The sequence below is a fragment of the Pithys albifrons genome, chromosome 11 (genome assembly GCF_047495875.1).
Source record: "Pithys albifrons albifrons isolate INPA30051 chromosome 11, PitAlb_v1, whole genome shotgun sequence".
Classification (NCBI taxonomy): Eukaryota; Metazoa; Chordata; class Aves; order Passeriformes; family Thamnophilidae; genus Pithys; species Pithys albifrons.
Window position 1 is genome coordinate 23,461,940 of NC_092468.1, and position 18,332 is coordinate 23,480,271.

The following is an 18,332-nucleotide window of genomic DNA, read 5'->3' on the forward strand; positions in this document are numbered from 1 at the left end:
GTTTGTTCTAGTGCTGTACCTGTGCATGACCTGCATGAAATGCAAAGGTAGGAAGGGAATTTATCACGGAATCATAAGCTGGTGGAAATTACAGGAGGAAAAGAAACTCTCTCATGTCATTTAGTCCATTCCCTTGGCAGCACAGAACATGAATTCAGTCTCTCTGCTCGAGCTTTTTTTAATATTCAGGATAAATTGCCCTCATCCTTGCTGCAGACCATTCCTCACATTTGTAATCACTGCACCACACTGAACAGGGGTTTTTCTATTGATGTTGGCTGCCTTCAGTGACTCCCACACTTTGTCACCCCCTTATTTGTCACACACTCAAGCTGTGCACATTGAGGTCTTCCAGTCTCTCATAACAAACCACTTTCTGTCTCATTAAGGAAACCAGTCACAGCAGTGACATTAAAATATTAAAATGTAAAGACCTGCCAAGTAGGGGCTGTTAATAAGATGGGATCTCCGTGCTGCAGTTGGTGCAACTGCCTTGATAAATGTCCTGATTGGAAATTTCAGGGTTGACAATCCTTTTTTTTAACTCCTCAAGTCAAAAGCAGTGTGGGCAGGAGAGTGAGGGAGGAGATTCTGCCCCTCTGCTCTGCTCTGCTCTGCTCTGCTCCAGGGACATGCCACCTGCAGTGCTACATCCAGCTCTGGGTCCCCTGACAGCAGAGGGATGTGAAGCTGCTTGAGGAGTCCAGAGGAGGCCATGGAGGTGCTCCCGGGCTCCCTCTGCTCTGAAGCCAGGCTGGGACAGCTGAGGGGGCTCAGCCTGGAGGAGAGAAGGCTCCAGGGAGACACGAGAGCCCCTTCCAGTGCCTGAAGGGGCTCCAGGAGAGCTGGAGAGGGACCTTGGACAAAGGATGGAGGGACAAGACAAAGGAGAATGGTTTCCCACTGCCAGCGGGCAGGGATAGATGGGATATTGGGAAAGAATTCTTAGCAATGAGGGTGGGCAGGCCCTGGCACAGGTGCCCAGAGAAGCTGTGGCTTGGAGCACACTGGGCTAGTAGAAGGTGTTCCTGCCCATGGCAGGGGGTGGAACAAGATGAGGTTTAAGGTCCCTTCCAACCCAAACTATTCTGGGGTTCTCAGTTATGTCTCTCTGGTACAGGTGCAGCTTTTCTTCACTGCTGCAGTTCCTTGTTGGAATGATCAGCTGGTTCTCCTTAAGAGGAATGTGGCAGAGGATCAAATGGTCTCTCCCCTCAGAAGACCCCATTTCTGCAGAGAGCGCTTATGGTTGCTGGAGTACTTGCAGATTCAAACCTTTCCTCAGGATGTGAGGTTTGCTTTTCATCTTGCTTATTAGGAGATAACTTTGAGGGCCAGATCCCAGTGCAATGGAACTCCCAAACCACAGCAGCCCTGCTGAGCTGTACCTGCAGGAGTTCTGCTCCTTGAGGAGGCTTTGCAGAGTGTCTGGATGGTTTGAAAAGTGATTTCAAAGAGTGAAGTCAGTCACTGTCATACAGCTGAAAATCAGATGCTGTGCTTGTTTTAAAGCAGCTTTAGCACTGCAGTTTGCAGAGCAATATCCAAGTTCTCCCCATTCTGAGCTCTACCATGAAGACATTTGTTCCATCTCAGCTCCTGCTCCTTTCTCCCACTTTTCTCCAATATGAAGTTTTTGCGTAGTTTGATGTTATGGAAATTGCTTTAACATCACCTTTTAGTCAGATGTTCCCTGAGGAACATGACTTAGACTAAAATTCAGTCAGCAATGAGTTTATGTCTTTGTAACAAACTGCAAATTACCAAGCTCATGAAACACCTCTTCTCATAAATGCCTCTTCCAGCCTCGCAGATTCGAGTCCTCCAGCAACACTCAGGCTGCAAACCTTCCTTATTTGTCTTTCTGCATGGACTGCAGAGCCAAAATTACAAATACACTTGGGGTTTAAGTAGAAAAAGTACCATAGGAATTTCCCAGGACTTGTGCATTTTGCTCCTGTGGAGTAACTGTGTGTTTGGGGAAGAACAAGCAGTGTGTTTGCAAACATTAATACCAGTCTGGCTTTGCCGAGTGGAGCGGAACTAGTGCAGCAGCACGGGCAAAATTGGGGTAATTTATGAGAAATCCCTTCAGAACTGTGTTTGTAATGAAATGGCAGTGGTTTGAAGTAGCAGTTCCCTGACACTGACTCTTTCCCTACGGATCCCAGAGAGAGGAGCTGTGTCCTATATAGCAGTGCAGTGTTTCCACACAGTGCATTCCTTTGTGGTCCATTCTGAAACAAGGGATGTCCCACAACCTGCAGCCTGTGAGTGCTGATGCCACTGAGCATCTCCCAGCATTAAATGCACATTATCCAGTGCATTGTCAGGTTCATGTCCTTGCTCTCTATAGTCATCTAATATATCCAAAACCCTGGCAGGTGCCCAGAAACACTCAAGCCTGTGAGCACTCTGGAATTGAAACACAAGCACTGTGGACCTGCAGGGTCCAACATCTGCAGGACAATTCACACTAAATGAAGTTCAGCATGGGGAGATTCCTTAATGATCTTTATATCAGCCTGCAGGTGAATTTGAGCATCTTTTTAAATTATGTGCCTTGTTCTGTATGGATCAATTGCTTGAATTGCTTTATAGCTGCATGGAGTTGTTCCTTATAAATGCCTTTATTTCCAGAGCTGCCAGTGTTATCTGGGTACTCTTGCTGGTGTGGAGAGGGGCTTATTTACAGCTGTATTTCAGAATTGCCCAAGGAGTTTCACAGTCACAGAATGGGTTGGGTTGGAAGGGACCTAAAGATCATCTCATTCCAACCCCCTGCCATGGGCAGGGACATCCCACAAGACCAGGTTGCTCAGAGCTCCATCCAACCTGGCTTTGAGCTCATTTTCCACTTGCAGCTCATCTTAATTGTTATGCTAAAAGGTTTAAAATTAGTTCTCACTACTAATTTACCATGATTTATTATGATGGCTGTGGCTGTGTATTGTGCCAATATTTTTTTACCTGTGTGTGCCTCACCCATCAGAGTGAATTATGGCATCAGTTAGATGGTGGCTGTGATTTCAAAAGATAAATCAGCTTGAAAAAAAAGAGAAGATGGAGTTTGGAAAATAAGCTTGATGAAATTACAGGTAATTGAAGGTAGAATTAAAAGAAAAAGCATTATATATTATTGCCATTATAATAAATGGTTACATTTATATAATAGATGATAGATGTCATCCACTCATTTTGTGAGCAATGGGATATTTCATTAGGTAAAATCTCTGCCCCTCCTGGATGGATCCCTGCAGCCTGTGATCCAGGGGAAGTGCACAGCAAACCCTGCTTGCTTTCCTGGATTACAGGTCGATTCCTTGTCTGCACTGAGCTATTGATCCCTCCCAGCTCGGTGTTTCAGGAATGCTGCCGGAACAGCCCCCCCAGGCCATCCCTCTGATCCACAGCAGTGATTCCAGCGGCTCATTGACAGCTCTTTGCAACACACCGAGTAAATATTGGTTCAGAAACTGCCTGTTCGTTTGTGTGCACAGCAGACCATGATATTCCCATCCAAGCCTCCTGCTTCAGCCCCTGGACAATTCCACAGGAGGCTTTTACTGGATGGCTTCCCAGCTGGCCCCACTGGCTGCAGATCTCGTGTCTGATATTCCCAGGCTTTGGAGTCCCTGCAAAATGTAGCTCTGCCAATGCTGATGTTTCAACTCTTCTCTGATAAGTCTAATTTCTTGCTGTAATTCTAATTTCTTGCTGTAATTCTAATTTCTCTCTGTGCACATAAGCAAGAGACTTCAGACACAACGTCTTTGCTTCCTCTCACTCACCTGATTATAAAACAAATACGTTTCAACACAACAGCAAAGGAGAAAGGCACAAACTGGGGAGAAAATGAGTGTGATTGATGAGCTGAGATGCACAGCCACGTGTATTGCAAGCCACAAACCTCTCTGCAGCTCCCTCCTTTTGCAAAGGAGTGTGAAAGCCACAGAATGTAACATGCTGAAATAGGAGCTCGATATCCCTGGAATAAATGTGTGTCTGTGCAATGAAAAATAGTCCATCAGGGCCCTGCTTATTGACACACCAAATAAGAAAGGGAAATGGTGGTTGACAACTCCTTATAAAGCCAAGCAAAATGTGTTTAGTGGCAAATGAGGTAAATAATAAGCAAGACAGACCTTCTGCAGCGAAAACTATTTGTTCCTCCATCCCATTCTGAGGCAAAAAGTGGAGATAATTGGTGATTTCTTTATTATGTTTGCAGGTGTTGAGATTCAGGGGCTGATCCACCTTCAGCTGTGCATCCACAAGATTGCTACCTTGTTCCCAGAGATCTGAAATCCCATTGTTCTCTTTATCTTAATGAAGCTCAGAGCTGCCCTTTTACCTCTTCTAATAATGAACTGATATCACTGAAAATGGAGCAGGAAGCTTGGAGAAGGATCAGAGGCAGCAGGAAAGCTGTGGTTGGATTCTGGCAATTCAGTCTTGAAGCAGGTAAGGGAAAATGGCAAACTCAGCTTTCTGAATTTCTGTGAAAAAGCTTGAAAGTGGGTCCCTGGAGGAGGTTTTGGAAAGGTCAGAGGGATGAAAAGAAACAAGCCCTTTAATGAGAAATTATCTCATATTCATAGAATCACAGAATAGTTTGGGTTGGAAAGGACCTTAAAGCCCATCTAGTGCCACCCCTGCCATGGACAGGGACACCTCCCACCAGCCCAGGGTGCTCCAAGCCCTGTCCAACCTGGCCTCGGACACTCCCAGGGATGGGGCAGCCACAGCTTCTCTGTAGCCTAATTGTGATGTTTTGTGGCACTCTGGAGACAAATGTGGCTACTCTGCTTCTCCTCAGTTCTGGTGGAATTGGCACACCGGCTGAAGTCCTCCAGCCTTTCCCACCTCAAAGGGGTTTAGTTCTGAGGAAGGTTTGGTGTTTGAAAGAGATACAGAATCTTCACATGTCCTGTGCTTCAGTGAAACAGCCCTAACAGAAACAAACCCTCTCATCTGCGGTGTTGGGGGGTTATCTCTGAGGAAAGCCAAGTCTGCACGTGGCTGCCAGTTCCACTCACACATTCCCCTTTCCTGCCCCCGAGGCCATCCCGGCCCCTGCAATATTTAAGTGTAATTAGCGCAGGGCCCCTCCTGCCAGCGGGTTTTACACCGTGCCAGCCCTGGCTCTTGGCAGAGTGAAGTGACTCAGTTCAACGTGGTCTCACTTGGTATGCAGAGGGAGTGTTGTTTGTGTTCCCAGCGCTGGGAGGATGCGCAGCCCGAGGTCCCGCAGCCCCCCGCGCATCCCAATGAGCAGCTCCGAGCGCGGCTGCGGACTCAGCCCCAGCCTTGGCCACTCTGCAGATGCAATCCCTGTGTCCTGAGCAGGGGCAGCACCGCTGTGGCCGGGGCTTTGTGCAAAGGAATGTTGGCAGCACGGCAGTGGGACCACATGAAAAAGGAAAAAACCCAGCAGTCAGTGATGGAGTTTGCTGTCAAAGCATCTGTGCCCACCTGTGTGAGAGCACAGTTTGGCATCTGCTCCCTCTGGACACGGTGTTTTCAGGTTAAAGGAACAAAACGTGTGCTTTAAGGAAGTTTCAGATGACTTTAAACTCTGTTTATGAGGAGTTACTTTGCTGTTTCATCAATGTTAACAGGGGTGCAGCCCCTCTGCTCTGGAGCAGGGCTAGGAGAGCTGAGGGGGGTTCAGCCTGGAGAAGGGAAGGCTCCAGGGGTGTCTTGGAGCCCCTTCCAGTGCCTAAAGGGGCTCCAAGAGAGCTGGAGATGGACTTTTTACCAGGGCTTGTGGCCATAAGGCAAGGGGGAATGGCTTCCCATTGTCAGAGGGCAGGTTTAGGTTGGATGTTGGGAAGAAATTCTTGGCTGTGAGGGTGGTGAGGCCAAGGAAGTGTCCAAGGCCAGGCTGGATGGGGCTTGGAGCAACCTGGGATAGTGGAAGGTGTCCCTGCCCATGGCGGGGGTTGGAAGTGGATGAACTTTAAGGTCCCTTCCAACCCAAACCATTCCATGATTGTATAATACAATCTTTTCTCAGAAGCCTCTATAGTTAGCAATTATCCCTTTACAATTTTTTAATCAGCCATCACTGAGTGCTAAAACAGCTTTTACAATCATTGGAGCTTGTGCTGGTACATTATAGGCTGAATTGTCTTTCTCAAATAGCTTTTGGTGCACTTGAAATCTCTCATGTTCAAGTGCAGCTTCTCTTTGGCTCAGGCTCCGAAGGCAAGATCAGTATTGGAGTTTTTCCCTGGCTCAGAAAACTGACTGGAAATGTCTCTTGTCTGTGTGTAAGTGGAAAATTGTCTGTCCCCAACTGAGCACAGATCCATCTCCCCTCCAGAGAGCAGCTGTGGTCAGGCTGAGAGCAGCAGAGGGGACAGCCACCTCCCTGGGACCTTATGGGGACACGTCAGTGTTTGGGCAGAGAAGGAGGAGACACAGAACTTGGGCTGCTGTTGGGATAAATGGGTTACTGAGGAAAAGGGCTGGGTTGGAGCCAGGTGGTCTCCAAGGTCCTGTCCAACCCAGCCAGCCCATGGTTGTCGCCTTGGTGGGTAATCCCAACTGCATGCAAAGGCTGGAGGAGTTCCTGGAAAGGCTGAGTCTTTGGCATTGCTCTCCTGCCCACTGCTCACTGGCACTGGGGGTTCTTGCAAGTTCTCTCCCATGTACAGCTGGCTGAGAGTCCTTCCTTTGCTACCCCAATGCTACAAACACACACATTCATTCATTGTGGCAGCAGCAGAAGGTCCCTGGATAATGGACCAGCTCCTGTATGTTTTCCATGTAAGGCTCAAAGGCATTTGCAATATTAAGTATCAAATTAATTTTATTACTAATAAAGTGTTACTTAGAAGAGGAACACTGTTTTCAATGTGAATCTGTTTTCAGTTTAGCTGATGAAATTGAATCTCTCTGAGCCACAAAATGGGATTCAAAAGGAAAGGATGACTAATTCCCTTCAGACAGAGGCATCACTGAGTGCTTTTATTTTGGGGAGAAAAACATCTATGAGGATTTTTTGGCAGTGATATTTCAGTTAGATATATGCCTGAACTTAGATGATCGATTAGTTCTGATCTAACACTGAAAAATTAAATACCCAGAGGTTTCCCAGAGAAGCTGTGACTGCCCCATCCCTGGAAGTGTCCAAGGCCGTGTTGGATGGGCTTGGAGCAACCTGGACTGGTGGGGATTTGGGAATAGATCCCAAATACCACAGCTCATCCTGCTGCATTGAGCATCATGAGTTTGACATGAAATGCTGTATTTTTAGTTCATTTTTCTGAAATGAAACATTGCTTCAAGAAAGCTTGGAACAAAATAATACCCGTGTGAAGGAGAACAGAATCATCTCAGAAGAGCTGAAAATACAGGTCTGGTAGTTTATTTAGATGAATCAGCTTCTTCCATAGAGCAAATCTGTCTCACATCTATAAATGGCTGTGATCTAGATCACAGATTTATTTCCCTGAGATATTTAGAGCTCTCAGTGTCTAGATTTAAACCCATTTTCCTGCCCCGTGGCCTGTGTTTTTTATTGCTAAAGCTATTTTGGCTTTTTAGTATCTGAAAGCCTGGCTGTGAAGATGATAAATACATCTAGGGCAGGTAGCTGTGAAACCCGTGTTTCCTGGGCTGGAAATGCACATTTTCACTGGCTCTGCTGTGTCAGCCTCTCATATCCCCTGCCCTGGGGTTTATTGGCCCTCCTGCTCTTGCATCTTCCACTCATTCAATTTGAGCTGTTGATTTTCTTGAACTGAACAGTGTCTGCCTTCCAGAACATACATCTATTGAGTCTGGCACCTTCAATACCACCCATTGATAGGTTCAGAATTATATTATATCAAAGTTATTTTGTGAACACACTGGAGAAGTGTCACCACGTGCAGAGGGTCAGCCAAAGCTGGGAGATGTGCTCTGTTTCCATAGGTAGGTCCTGCAAAATCTGAGTTTCTCCCTCACCTGGGATTCTCTCTGCCTGGTTTAAAAGGCAAAACTCAACTGGGCAGCTGCACACTGAAAATTGGTTGCAATTACCAGTAAATATATTAATAAAATCATCTATTTAAATTGCTTAAAGGTGGGGGGAAAACCCTTTTATAGCCTCTCATCCAGAAAACTCATCTTTGCATGAGCTGGAAGCAAGGCATGGAGTTTAGTGTTGAATTCAGTGCTGCTTTCAGCATCCTGAGGGATCACAGCCTGCCCTGCTCCCACACTGGCCTGGGGGAGTGGCAGAGAAAAACCTTCCCAGAGCAACCAGCTTATTACCTTTGCTATGAAATGCTTGTTAGGCCAAGCAAATCTTGAATTTTGCCACTTTGGTAATCAGATCTTGCAAGAGCAATAATGAAACTTCACTTTCTAGAAGTTGTCTACAGTTGTAACCATAACTGACTTTCATATTGTGGTACAACCACATTTTCTGGTTCTGTTGTGCCTTCCACCTGACAATCATTGCATAGTCAGCAGCAGAACTTCCATTTCTCGATGTCAGCTCTTATAACTTCTCTTTTATTATTTTGCCCCATTTCTTTATTGCTGGGTATTGAGTTCCCTCTGACACTCCTTGTTCAGGTTGCCTTGGATGAGCTGGTGATGAGCTGGATGCTGATCCCAGAGGAGAGGGGGCTCTCAGGAGGCAGCCCTGGGCCTTTCAAAGGTGTTCTAACATATTAAAAACTTCTCCTAATGGAGTCTTCATTAATTCCTCAAACAACATCTTTGAGCCTTATGTTCTGAAAACAACAACAAAAAAAGCTTTTAAAAGGCTCTTTCTGGTACCTAATTAGATTTTCCTTCCTGCAGTTTGAGGTGCCCAAAGCTTCCCTGTCCTTCCATGGTCATGGACAGTGGGTGAGTCCCTTTTTACAGTGCAACAGCCTTCAGGGAACTGGGCACTGTTGTCCCAGCCTTCCCCAGTTCCCTCTGGGCTAAAGTAACCACAAAGCTATGCCTTGATCCATAGATTTTCTGGACCTTTCCTGCATTGTATATATGTGTGTGTGTATATATATTTATATGTTTATTTTTAGATGTGTAAATATATCCTTAACTTTTGGGTTTTGTGGAAAAGTAGCACCTAAAATTATCCCAGTTTCTGCATCTGTCCCCACTGACAGGTAGTGCCTCCAAAAATCCATGTCACCAGATCCTTTCCATCATCCAGATGGTACCTGGAGCCACAGAGGGGCCCTGCCCACCCTCCCACCTGGGCAGTAAATCACACCCACCACCTGCCCTGCTCCTCTCCTGGCAGAGTTTAATCTTGGCACCTAATTAGGATGGGGCCTGTCTAACCCTCAGATATATTAAATCACCTGCATCTTTCTTGCTGCTGTGAAAGGAGCTGGGCTGGGCTTTGTCCCTGGCCAGGGGGTTGTGGCTCCTGCTCACCTTTGCCACCCTTTGCTGCTCACCAGTAATATCCTTTTATTATTCCTGATTAATTTTTTTTCTGGATGGAAATAACAGTCAGGTTTCTCTAGTGTCCCTTTGCTGGCAGACTGAGCAATTGTCCTTTCCAGTGTCCTGTGCTGTTTTCCAGGATTCCTCATGTTCAGGCTTTGAGGTTCACTGCTCAGACTCTGCAAACATCCATCTCCTCCCATTGTGATCCTCCCCTTCTGTCCTTGGGGTTAACTACCTGCTTGACATCTCTAATAGGACTAATTAGAGAATGTAGTGAACATTCTGCCCTTCTTGGCATTGCTGAAATCCTTCTCTAAAGAACTGACATTTTCCTCTGATTTCCCTGTTATCTTTGTAGTATACCTTGCAATAGTTTTTGTTATTATTTTATGATTTTTTAAGAATTTTTGTCCTTTCATGTTTGTGTGATAGTAGTTCAGTGCTCTTGATTCTGCTGGTTGCTTATATATATATATAATGTATGTATGTATAAAACCTTCTGAAATTAGTGATATGTCATGATAGCTCCCATGATCTGTTTTTTCCTTTAACTTTTCAAGGATATTTTTGAGAAAGTGTATGATTTCTTAATATATCAAATAATACCTCTCCTTTCCTCCTCTTCCTTTCCTTTCTGAGTAACCTGCACCCTCTCAGTGTCCCTCAATAATCAGCAGAGAGCTTGGAATGCATAAGAAAATAAAACATTCATGTCAGAAGGAAATTCAGTTATAACCAGAGCTCAGTTTTTGCTCTGCTTGAGATTGTTTTGAAGGGCAGGAGCAGTCTGTGTAATTGGCTAAGTAGGAAGTGTGTTGCTTTGCAAATGGGCTTCAGTAATTAATAAGAATTTCTAAAGGGCAGAGTCACACTGTGTCACTTCAGTGGATTTTTTTATACAAGTATACAAGAAAATTGATCTCACAGTTTTGAGCAGTTGTTGCTTGAATAGATCAGTATTGTATTTATGGCTTTAAATGTTAAGATCAGCTATGATTTGTGCTATGAGGTTTCTGCACTTTCATTGCAAGCACTGCCTGCAAACCCCAGGAACATTTCTTAGGTTGGACTTGCACTATGAGGGAAACCACGATGCTGTTGGGAAAAAGGAGTTTGAGTTCATTGCTCACCAAAACCTGAGACTTACACAGACACCAGGACCTGTAATCCTTGCAGCAAGGACCAGAAATCCTGCTGGTTTAACTCAGTTATTTCCAGCTAAATGGGAGAGGCTGTGGCAGAAACCTTATAAAGGTTGGACCTCATGAGTTTTGCTGCCCTTCATGGCAGCTTTTTGGCAGTCCCTGAGTGGTGGGAAGCCCTTGGAAAGCTCAGCAGGACATTTGGGGAGAGAGGTGTCACCAACTGGCTCACCCCTTTGTCCCTGCAAGAGGACAAAGATGGACCTTTTAGGGAATGGGAGCTGTGTTGGTGCAGATCTGAACCTGCTGGTGCCTCCACTGCTGGCTCTTGTCAGGTGTGTTAAAAGATTGTAACAATTAAACAATTTGCAATGTATTTTTGGCCTCTGGTGGTGCTTCAAAGGCAGAAATTTCTCTCTTTAATGGAGAGAATGTAAGTTCTTGTTGCTTTGACATCAGCCTTGTACAAAGATCGAGTTCCTGCCCTCATGTCTTGCCCCATTACCCAGAATGCTGGGGCTGAGATTAATGTGAATTAAGCTCTTGGCTTTGTCTAATCAGAAGTGCTCTCAGAGGATGGTTATTTCAGAGAAGCCCTAATAAATAGGAATAATAATGTGCATTTCCTGGAAAAGAGGCTTCTCTTAATGCTCCATTAGGACTTCTCTAAATACAAAAGTTCTGCCTTAGAACATTAAGTCCATCAGGTCTTCTGTGTATTATATCTGTCTTCCATTTCCACTTTTAAAAAGCAGCATTACACAACAATAATCCTGTTTAAATAATAAAAAACAGGTGTAATGGTGCTGCACTTAAAGAATAAATTAGCAGTCCAAATGTGAGGAACAGTCAGAGTTCCACATTTGTGTCCTGAAGCTGAGGGTGAGTCCAGCAGGGATGAGCCAGCAAGGGAATTCTTTATCTCAGTTTTTCTACCTTGTAAATAAAACTTGAAGGTGAAGCCTCCCTGACCCTCACCCATAAAACAAATACCTGCAGCACCTTTGAAAGAGGTTCCTGCCAGGAAATGTGCAGAGCTGGAATTCCAGGAGGTGAAATGAATTCCAGCTTTAATGGCAAATACATCTTATCTCAAAGTACTGTCAGTATGAATTATCACTGCATTAATTATGTTGCATTTAAATGAGATGTGCTGTCAATATTGCCCCAAACTGCATCTTTTGAAAGCCTGTTTTAATTTCTAGAAGCCAGACTGTAAATTAATGAAAAGGAAAAGCATATATTGGTGCATGACAATCTATAGACCTCATTTTATTGGGTTTTTGATGGGGTTGGACTAATGCAGGGAAAACAGTTTTACAGGGAAAATATCCACAGTGAGAGGTGTGTGATTGGAGCCACAGCAGTTACTAATTCCTGTCACTTGTTTTTCCTTTGCTTTTCTCCTGGAGGATTTGGGGATTTTTTTTTTCATTGCTTTATTGACTGAAATTAACAGAGCATTTTTCTGCTCTGCCTATACTGATTGCTTATTTTTTATTTCTTAATTAGAAGTTTGATGTCACTGTCACCATAAACTCAGTGTTGGAAAGGGCAGATCCATTGACATCTCCCTGATCTTGGCCCTGAGGAAGATGATAACTCTTATATGCTGGGACAGATACATGTTCTGGGGAGGAAAAAGGCAAAGATATATTGTTGAAATGTATTGTTTGCTTAGGGGTTTTTTAAGACATAAAAATCTCTCAAGGTCTAATTTTCTCTAAGCTCAGTAACTCACTGGCTGGTGGGCAGCTCCGTGCAGGGAGAACATTCAGGGCTGGCTGCACATCACTGGATGTTGCTTTAGAAGTTGCAGCAGGTTGAAGAAATGCCTTTCCAGATCTCCTGCAAACTAAGGCACCAGTTCTGCACAACAAATCCTGTTTCAGGCCATTTATCTGTCCATATTCTGGTGGTTACAGCACAGGATTGCTTCATTATTGACTTCCTCAGGCTTTGTTCTCTCTGCTTTGTAGTAAAGAAAGGGCACTTTAAAATTGCCCAGGTTCATCAAAGGACTGGAATTATAAAAAGCACCTCTCTGTGAGGTTTTTACACCAGTATTATGAGAAATTACGAGGCATAATTTGCAAACATTTCATTTGTAAACAGAATTTCACAAAGTAGAGATGTTGCTCAAGCTAAAGAGACCACTTGCACTGCAATTGTTCACTGTGAACTGAGGAATAAAAAGGACTAAGTGGCTTTTGTGTCTTTGTCTCCTTTCAGACTTTCAAAAGAGGAAAAATTGAAATTCAGAAAGGAAAATACCCAGGCTCAATACCACCTATTGGCAGTTCAGTGGGATGGGAGAAAATGCCTTCAGTGCCTTCAGGGGTACCCCCAACCTGTGTCTGTGCTTGTGTTGGGTGTTGATGGAACCCCCTGGTCTGTGTGTCAAAGTCCACCTGGGAGGGGACTGAGCTGTTCCTGCTCGTGTGCCTGCAAAGGAGTCACAGCTGATGAGCAGCCAAAACTCCCTCTGAATCCAGGACATTCCCAATGAACTGACTTTAATGCTCATTGTTACGTTGCTCTGCATTGTGAGCCAGGTCTAAACTGAACCCTGAGATGAGCTCAGTTGGTTAAAACTTGGTTGTAATAATGCCAAGGTCATGGGTTCAATCCTCTATGTGGGCCATTGACTTAAGAGCTGGACTCGATGATCCTTGTGGGTCCTTCCAACTCAGAATAGTCTGAGATTCTGTGAAACTTCACCCCATTTAAATATCATCATCTAAATGCTTATCTTGATTTTTTCTTTGTATTTTTGTCTCCACCAGTGTAGTTCAGTCTCCATCCAGCCCATGCTCTTGGCTTGCTGTGTGGGTGGGATGAGCTGCTCTGAAGCCCCACAGAGCAGAGCAGGAGAGCAGGAAACTGCTTTGGGTACAGCCCAAATCCAGGTGATTTCCAGCAGGAAGAAATGAATCCCAGTGAGCTGCCAGCACATGTTTGGAACCCTCTGAGTTCTGAGCCTTCCGGAGCCACTCAGTGCTCCTGGGCTTCCTGCTGTGCCACAGGGGCCCAGGTGCTCCAGAACAACTGCCCTGTGCTCCTGCAGGGGCACTTAATTAGAGTCTAATTAGAGTGATGCAGCTTGGTTTAGTTTCTGTGGTGTCTTCTGAATGAGTTGTTTTCTTCCAGTTCCAGGTATGGCTTTGATTCTTCAAATTAAGGGAAGTTTCATTTGCCATGTTGAGTAGAAAGTCAGTGTTAATCTACAAATAATAAAACACTGCTGCACTGTGTAAAATCTTGTTGCAGACAGACTAAATGCTGTTTGTATTCTGCACATGGAGCAGGACTAAAGGCCTCTATTTTGCTGAAGATCAGTCTATTTTTCTTCCACCCAGGCTATTGAGCACTCTCACTTTTCAGCTGGGATCACTTAACTGACTTACCCTTTTTTTCCTAAAAGCAAATGGTGAAATTAAAGATAAGGGTATTGTTACTGATTATTTCTGCTCCCTGTTTCTATCAGGAACATTCTCATTAAATTCCCACTGGTGCAAAGGCAGCCATCTGTTTTCCCTGATTGTAACTTTGCCATGTCCACCTGTATAATCCTGCTTTGCTGATCCCTGGGGAGATATAAATTTTACTGTCTGGTTCAGTTTGTCTCTTTGCAATCAATAGATAAACAGGAATGGAAAGAAATGCTTCACTGGAAACTCCTGGGCTTGCATAGACTTCTGTGCAAGTGCTGATATTTTCCTGATCATTGATCACTGGGAAGGCATCAACACCTCTTCAGGTGGGAAGATCTGTGTACCAGGTTGTAGGTCTGAATATCTTTGAGGTCAGGATGTCATTGCACTTGGTTGGTGACAGATGTTATGAGATATTAATGTGATTATGTATCTATTTGAGTCCCTGCAGCCACGATATCACTGATGTGCTGCTGCTGAGAATATCCAGCCCACAGGCTGGTACTGCTGAGGTGCTGCTGCTGGTGCTGCTGCTGGTGCTGGTGCTCTGCTGGGGTGCTGCAGGGGTGCTGCTGGTGCTGGGCAACAACACTGCTGGAGAAACAGGACCTGCAGCAGAGGCTGTTGGAGCTCTGAGTTCCCAGCACACAGCATTTTATGGCAGCTCTGTTCAGAATTCAGCTCAGTCTAATAGAAATAATCACCATGTTTAAGACAGTACAGATAAAACACTTGTGTGTTGTAGTAAGGTGGGACTGGATTAATTGGTTTGGGACTGGTTTATTTGTGCATCTTTTATGAGGGTAATGACAACCCTCCCCCTGGATAAGGGGAAGCTGTTGCGTGTTTGGCTTCAGGAGGGAAGGGGGTCGGAGTCAGCATCAAACCCTCACTGATGCATTCACTGCCACACACCAGCTACAGATACAGGATGTTTGTTGTCCTGCAGAGCAGTGGGACTGTGCCCTCCTTATCCCCCAAGGGCTGGATTCATCCCTGTGTTTGGGCAGCAGGGGCTGGATGGGGCCAAGTGTGACACTGAGCAGGTGTGACCCAATCCCAGAATCATGGAATGGTTTGGGTTGGAAGGGACCTTAAAGCTCACCTCATTCCAACCCCCTGCCATGGGCAGGGACACCTCCCACCAGCCCAGGTTACTCCAAGCCCTGTCTAGGCTGGCCTGGGACACTCCCAGGGATGAGGCAGCCCCAGCTTCTCTGGGCACCTGTGCCAGGACCTGCCCACCTTCACAGGGAAGAGTTTCTTCCTTATGTTTAGACTGAATCTATCCTCCTTGAGCTTAAAATCATTGCCCCTTGTCCTGTTGCCACAAGCCCTGAAAAAAAGTCCCTCTCTGGCTCTCTTGGAGCCCCTTTAGGCCTGGAAGGGGTTCTGAGGTGTCCCCAGAGCCTTTTCTTCTCCAGGTGAGCACCCCCAGCTGTCCCAGCCTGGCTCCAGAGGGAAGGGGTTCCAGTCCCCTGAGCAGCTTTGTGGCCTCCTCTGGACCTGCTCCAACAGGTCTATTGTCTCCTTATGCTGGGGAGGCAGCACTGCAGGTGAGGTCTCACCTGAGCAGAGCAGAGGGGACCCCCCCTTGCCCTGCCCTGCTGCCCACACAGCTGGGGGTGGGTTTCCAGGCTGGCTCTGTCCATGTTTTCATCCCAAGTGCTCCTGCTCAGGCTGTTCACAGTCCCCCACCCCCAGCCTGCTCTGACACTGCATCATTTTGAGAATCAAGGACAAATGCACGTTTTTATTGAGTTTGTGCACTGTGAACAAGTTTTTTTTCCAGTCTAAGCATTTTTTCCCCAGAGGTGTGTGGGATGTGTGTGATTTACAGCAGGGGGACTGAAAGGGACAGTCAGTGCATATCATTGTACAGCATCAAAACAACATTTTCTGTGCAGCACATCAGGTGTGAAAGTACAATGTACACACACAAAAAGTAAAACTATTTTAAATGTAGGGCTACACACGATCTTTACTCCTCAGTGCTTCCCCTTTGCCCTGGTATGTTTAGATATTTCAGTACCCTCCAGCCCCACCTGGCACGTTCCTGGCTCCTCAGCAGCCCAGTGGGTCGGAGGCAGCAGGTAAAGCAGCTCAGCCTCTCCTTTAAGTGCTCTTTGATACTGAGGATTGAAAGTTCAATTTTTGCTAATTGAATTGGCACTTACACTGAAGGGAGACATGAGCCAAAGTCCTCGCCTGAATTAAGGAGGCAGGACTGAAGCCCTTGAGAATGTCCCTCATTTCTGGCCTGACAGAGGAGGAGGGAAATGACACCCACTGGGTTGGGTCTGAGATAAGGACCTGAAATGAAACCTCCTCCCTTCCAAGGACAGGTGGGGGAGTGGGAGTTGCTGGTGATACACAGAACAGCAAAGTCCCTAAGACCCATTTCCCACATCCTTAGAAAGCTTTTATCAGTGTTTTAATAGTCTGATCTGTACAAAAATCACTTTCCCCCCTTTTTTTCAGTGACCAGCATTAGACCCATGTGGGACTGCAAGTTCTTTTCACCTTAGAAAGGTGACCTTTCATAGAGCACACGCATATTTTAGGTTTGGTAAGAATTTCTTTATTTTTTTCTGCAACTTTGGCTCAAGATTGGCTGATTCATATAAATTCAATCTTGTTCAGTCCAAGGAGCTGTGGTGGCAAAGCTGTTTGGAATAGCAGTGTGGAAAATGCCAACCTTAAGCTGCACCTCAATCCTCCAAAGCCTCTGCAATCCAAACCAGGTGAGAAAGCAACTTACCCAAGTGGAGGTGACATGCTGTATTTTCCTGTGCATACAATATCCTGGGTGCTGCTGAATTACTGATAATTGAGGGCAGTTTGGGGGGGATTATTTATGACTCTGCCCTGTCAGAGTGACAAAAAGCAGCCTTGAGGTGCTGCTGGCTCTGCTCCCCTCCACACTCCCAATATATCCTCAAGGCTGTTGCTCCTGTCTGCTGTCACAGACCTACATCAGCATTTCCATCCCATTACCTTCAGCCAGGAGCATTCCCTTAATTCCTGCCTTGTTTAGTTCTAGCCTATAAATAACACTAACAGCTCAGGAAACTGAGTTTTGCAGAGCCCTGCCCTGGAGGCTGCTCCAAACGTGGCAATTGCATTGCTTTGACAGTCTTTACAGACTAACATCTCATCTCTAATAATCATAATGCTGGTTGGGGCTCCCTAATTACAGCCCAGGCCGAGCTGGGGAGCAGCAGATGAGGAGTGATGGGAGCCCTGCACTGGAGGAAGTGCCCTCAGAGTGTGGCCAGGCCATTTTCTCTGTCTGAGTCTCATTCTGGCTTCCTCTCCCCAGTTCCCCAGTCAGTGTGATGGGAAAATAAATAGAGATATTTATGCCCATTTCTAGGAATGGAGTTGTCTCAGCACATACAGCACCCAGGAGGGCTGTAAGGAACAGAGAAGTGATCTATGGTGGGGCTGTGCCAGCTCAATGTGTGTCTGTTTGACTGCTCCTAAGGAGCTAAATATTTCACATGAGGAAGGTTTATGTGCTGTGAATGTCACTGATATGTCAAAGGAACAATAAGCTTGTTGAGCTTTCAGGGGTTTGTTCCTCAACCTGCTGCTGGGGAGGAACTGCCCATGCTGTGCGTCCTGCAGTCCCACAGAGCCTCCTCACCACTCATGACCCAACACTGAGGTGAGATAAATTCACAGAGTCCTGAAATACCAAAATCAAAAGCAGGGAGGGCAGCAGGAGAGGGGGAATTCTGCCCCTCAGCTCACGTGAGACCCCACCTGCAGAGCAGCTCCAGCCCTGGGGCAGCACAGGAAGGACATGGAGCTGCTGGAGAGGCCAGAGGAGGCACCAGGATGGGCAGAGGATGGAGCAGCTCTGCTGGGAGAGCTGGGATTGTTCAGCCTGGAGAAGAGGAGGCTTTGGGGTGACTTAATTGTGGCCTTCCAGGACCTGAAGGGGCTACAAGAAAGATGGAGAGAGACTATTGACAAGGGATGGAGTGTCAGGAGAAGAGGAAATGGCTTCAAACTAAAAGGGAGTAGATGCAGATTGGATATTGTGAACAAATTCCCCTCTAGGAGGGTGGGCAGGCCCTGGCACAGGATGTCCAGAGAAGGTGTGGCTGCCCCATTCCTGGAAGTATCCAAGGCCAGGTTGGACATGCCTTGGAGCACCCTGGGCTGGTGGGAGGTGTCCCTGTCCATGGCAGGGGGTGGAAAAAATGATCTTTAAGGTCCCTCCATCCCAAACCATTCCATGATTCCATGAATGGCCTGAGCTCTAAGGGACCCACAAGGATCAAGTCCAACTTCTGATGCTGCACAGAACACCCCCAAGAATCCCACCATGTCCCTGAGAGGG